This window comes from Lepus europaeus, unplaced genomic scaffold (assembly GCF_033115175.1).
Source record: "Lepus europaeus isolate LE1 unplaced genomic scaffold, mLepTim1.pri SCAFFOLD_35, whole genome shotgun sequence".
Lineage (NCBI taxonomy): Eukaryota > Metazoa > Chordata > Mammalia > Lagomorpha > Leporidae > Lepus > Lepus europaeus.
The window spans coordinates 2617822-2622975 of NW_026909223.1; the positions used below are offsets into that span (position 1 = coordinate 2617822).

A 5154-nucleotide genomic window follows, 5' to 3' on the forward strand; every position below is an offset into this window, starting at 1 on the left:
TCTCAACCCTTTTAAAGTTGCACCAGATTATCTTTCTTGGATCTTTAGAAACACTCAAAAGTCGAACTTTCTTCTGGGTCTCGAGTGTGATTCAAGGCGTATTTTTACTACGTTCAATAGAACAGATACCACTTTGCACTGACAGCATTGTCTCCTTTGAGAATGACTCCTGGAACTGCAGCGAGGCTTTCTCCAGCCTGTCTCACCAGTTGACACAATCCTGAAGCAAACATGCATCCTCCTCATCAGACACAAAAATGTTCAGAGGCATGTAAGGGAGTTCTTTTAATGCTGAATAATTATATGAAATGACACTGACAGATGAGCTGTTAAATCAAAGGAGCCTTTTAAATCTGTGAAAAACTTTGTTGAAATTTTATTCTACCTCCTTCCATGAATAAAGGATTATCTCAGTATATCCCCACATACTTCAGATGTTGCAAAATGTTACATTTTGAGTTAAATTTGGGATGGAAGATGATGACAATATCATGGAAGTGAATTCAACCCTGTCCCTGAATTGAAATTATTTACCTCTTCCAGATTTGCATTTTGTTAATGAGTCTTCAGAAAGTTCATGAAAAATGTGTTATAAAAAACTGTGCATGGGTTTAAAAACTTTCTGCACCAAAATACACTTGTCTTTGGATTTCATTTTGCCACAAACTTTCTGAAGTATCCTTGTGCTTACCACTGGGGTCGTGTAAGAGGTTGTAACTTCAACAAGATGGCTACATTTCATGTCTTCCATTACTAAAATTTATGGCTTTCTCTTTAAACAATCTGTAAAGTAGTCCCACTAAACTCAGAGATGCAAGATTATATCTGCAGCAGTCAGATTCTGGCAGTAACTCCTGAAATTTGATAGCTCTGTTCTCTTTCCCTAGACCCCACAGCAAGTGTGGCTAAGAAACAACGGAGACCTAACACCCATCCGTGGCTCCATGGAGTCAAAACCCATGGCAGTCTAGGGCTGGCTTAGCTGGTCATCGTCTAGTCCTTTACTTCTTTTCCTGCAAACAGATGTATCAGAAACCAACACTCCCAAACTAAGCTGTGCCTTCACTGGGTTAAGATTTACCTTTATGTCCGAATTCTGCTTCTTTTTAAAATTCTGAGGCCATGCTGTCCTGTATAAAGAGCATTATGCCTTAGAGAAAAGTAGCCTTTGCTGCCAAGTCTGGGTTTTCTATGGTAAAAAGGAGAAACTGACAGAAAATTTAGAACCAAATTTACTATCCAAATTTCCCTTGGGAAACCATGTATTTCTGTGCTATCTGAATGTTAAAGTGTCTTCTTTAAAGGCTCTGTGTTTTTGTAGGCTTTTTCAAGCCCTTTTAAAGAAAGCAGAATACAAACTGAGAAATAAAAATATGGTGACAAGTGACTATAGATAATGTAGTTAAGCATACTGCATTATTTTCTACTATAACCTATAGGTTATGATGGGTCTAACAGCTTTTATGGATATAATTTTACATACAAAATAAGCTAATTTCTCTTTCATTACTTTGAGGAATGAGAACACAGTTGTATTATTTACTATGCAGTTCCAATGCTGCCTCATATAAGTAATCTATAAAAGTGTCTATTCAGCATAGTTACTGAAAAAAACTCAACTATCCAATGTCTCTTGTATTAGTTCTTTGAAAAATATTACTTTGCCTTTCCAAATTGTATTTTTAAAACAGGAAATTAAATCATAAATGCACCATGTGTAGATTCCTCATCTCCTGGATATTTACTTTTTTAAAAATAAAACATGTGACAAAAGAAACACATTCTGAGGCAGTATTTGTGTATATATTTAAGGTCACAGTTTTCACTAATCTAAGAGAACATATCTACATAATATTTAAAATGAAATCTAGTGAAACCCCAACTTCTCATTTGAGAATTTACTATAAAAATATTAAAATGATAATTTCTCTTTTAAATGGTATTCGTATCTGTTATAATTTGGCAAATGGATTCCTTTCCATACACATTTTTTAGATCCAAAATATACATGACTGAAGGACCATGTAACAATGTATGTGATCTGTGTAGTGACATGAAGCAATAAATATCACACAGTAAAGAATTTATCACAAACTAAATATAGTAACAAAAGAAAAAGCTTATGTACACATTACCAAGTTCTTTACAACAAATTATAGTGCATGGTATATCGCAGCATATTTGTACACAAAGCTTCTAATGGGAACATTGAACAAAATCTGTAGTGTAGATCTTTAATTTTGATTTAATAAAGTTTGTCCAGTATCAAATAATATCAAAAGTCTAAAAAAATGAGTTTTTATATCATGTTTATAAATTATTGCTTTATATACCATAAAAAACATAAGGTCAAAAGTGCAGTTTAAAAAAAAGGGGAAGTTGTTATTTTTGCTAAAAGCTAGAAAAATGTACTGTCCCATGTAAGAGGTGATCTAAAAGCTTACAGTTGCTTAGGAATTTCCCTGTAACTCATAAAACTTGGTTCTCATTTGTTATAAGAAAAACCAACACAGAGCGTTAAAAATAAAATAAAATAAAAATAAAATAATAAAATAAAATAAAATATTAAAAATAAGAATCAATGCATATGTAACTACAGGCCTCCCCCAAAGTGAATTCACTCTGTGTATTAGAATGAATGGGCCATCAATCAATGTGACCAAATTTGGGAAACTCCAAAGGCTAACCAGAAGTTATCTTCCTCAAATTCTTAGTCATAACTGGTAATGGTAATGGCATATACCCAGGGTTATGAAATCTTCTGGTGTAACTAACACAAAATATGATTTAAAGGTGATAAATCACATCATCTACTGCTTCTCACAGAAAATAAGGACTAAGCATCCAGTAACAAAAAGGCAGAAGTAGAGAAATTAGTCAAGAAACAGATGGATGAAACACAACTCTGGGTCTTAATTGGTAACTAGCTGTTTTCGACACATTTACAGAACCAAGGCCTATGCTGAAGTATGTGGTACATGAACCACTTATTTTTAAATAAGAAACTCAAAGGGTAAAATTGTAGGTTCATAAAACAATCAAGGTTAGAGAAAAAATATGTAAAAGAAATCTTATTTTTTTTCCAACTAGTTAGGATTTATTATTTTTATTTAATGATGAATTTTTGCAAAATTTTTGCTTATTTTATGAAAATAAATTTTTCCTACTTTTCCTATGTTTTAGAACTGTTTAAGTAGCAGTAGAATGTTTTTTTGCAGTCCCTCTGTTTTTAAGGTGGTTTCCTTTATTATATTTTAGTTATTTGTCTTGCTTAATTTTATTGTGGGACCAAAATATTGACAGAGCGGTTATCAGTCAAGAGCAGTATGTCTTTTGCTAAAACTAGGAGGCAGCCTGAGCCTGGCTCAACACAACCACTCCCCCCTTCAAGTGCCATCTCACCAGTGGTGCTTGGTTTATATGACACCAAGCATCAGCATATTACTTTTTCCACTGCATACAATAAGCTCCTTTGTTGATTTAACATGTATAGACTGCCTGAGATAATAAAGATGTCATCATTACAACAGGTTAATAGCAGATGAAGGTCATCCTTAGTTTTGACAGGGGAAGGGGTTGGCTGCCAGAAATAGCATGGGTATTGTATAGGCTGTATACTCATGTAGTTAGTAACCCACGTGTCACCTTGAGTGGAATATTAAAAGTCAATGGATATGGATGCTTGTGCAGAATCTTCTCGTCCCCTGACATAAATTTCACAGGGAATCTCCTCCATCACTCTATCTTCTAGGGCCTGTTCAGGGCACTCATGTGCCTATTTGAAAGTGTAGCTACTTTTTTTGAAGGTGCTATTAAATGTTTTCATTGGCTGTGGTTGTGCAAAATCATTTCAGAAAGGAAGTTCCATGGAGCTGAGGTTGGTCCTGCTTTGTTTGACACTGGATGCCTGCGATCCACAGTGATGGTCGTGGATGCAGCGGGAGGCAGTGGAGGAGCGCCGCATCTTCTGCTGGCTGTCTAGCTCTTCTGACAAGTCTGCCAGGTCTGCAGAAATTTCTTTGTCCCTTAGTGAGAACAGTTCATAATGGGGAGGATCAAACACTTCCTGGAACCCTGTTTTATTAAAAGCAGTTTTGCAAGTCATGACCTTTTTTCGAGGCTGCTTCACTTGCACTAAAATAGAAATAATGAGAAGGATCAAGACAATCCCTGATGTAATGCCAATAATTGTTCCATGGGTTTTAGTGATTTATTCAAATACTCCTGCTTTTTTCTTTTCTTAGCTTTTGGAGTAGCCTTAATTGTCCATATGCAATCAACTGCTTGGCCAGGTTTTGTTTTTTCTTCCTGTTCTACCTGACTAGAACGTACTATTCCATCAGCTCCCGAGAGCTCAAACTGGCAATCTGGAATAAATGAATATTTTGCTCGAAATCCAAGTCCTTCAAGTTCTTCATCAGAACTAAACTTAATCCACATGAATCTCCCTGTTGATCTAATTAATGGAGGGCTTTTCATGCCACAGTAACGATCTATAAGAGGAGAGAAACCAAACGGCCCATCTCAAATTTCCAAGTGATCAAATCGACACTCAAATGATGGTTCTACATAATAACGTTCATCAAAGGTTAATTCTATTCTTTGACGTGGAGCAGCTTCCAAAATGTAGATACACTCCTTGTTTGGTGGGTATGAATCAGGATAATTTGGTGAAGCAAAATGACCTCCATTGCTGGTTCGAACCCAAATGCCACATTGGGTTGCAGGAACATGCTTGATTCCAATATTTTGTCCATCTGGGGTCTTTTGGGCCACAGCAATCCCTTCCACTACAAGTATTGTTATTAAGAACACTTTGAGGACCGAGCAGAGCTGCTCCAGGGCCATGTTCCCGAGCGGCCCAGCGCTTCACAAAGGGACTGAGGCGGCGGCGCTCACGGCCCTGCGTAGCGGCGGCTGCAGACCCACTCCCTTCCCATGGATGGCCAGCACGCTGCCTCCCGTCCCCGTGGGGCAGCGCTCAGATGCGGTGGCCCACCATGCCCTAGCCCCTCGGCGGGGTCCTGTGTCATCCCAATTCCCCCATGGTCGCGGACTGGGAGCTGAAGCACGATGAAGTGAAAGCATGGGAGGAAGCAGGAGCAGCTCTGCCCGGGACCATGGCGCTAGCTCCGCTGCCAATTAATGTTTCTT

At 37.6% G+C, this 5154-nt stretch overlaps 1 pseudogene; it reads right to left on the reverse strand.

Annotated features, from left to right (window-relative positions):
• Positions 1 to 3288: 3288 nt before the first annotated feature.
• Positions 3289 to 4892, reverse strand: LOC133754963 (neuropilin and tolloid-like protein 2; annotated as a pseudogene).
• Positions 4893 to 5154: the final 262 nt, after the last annotated feature.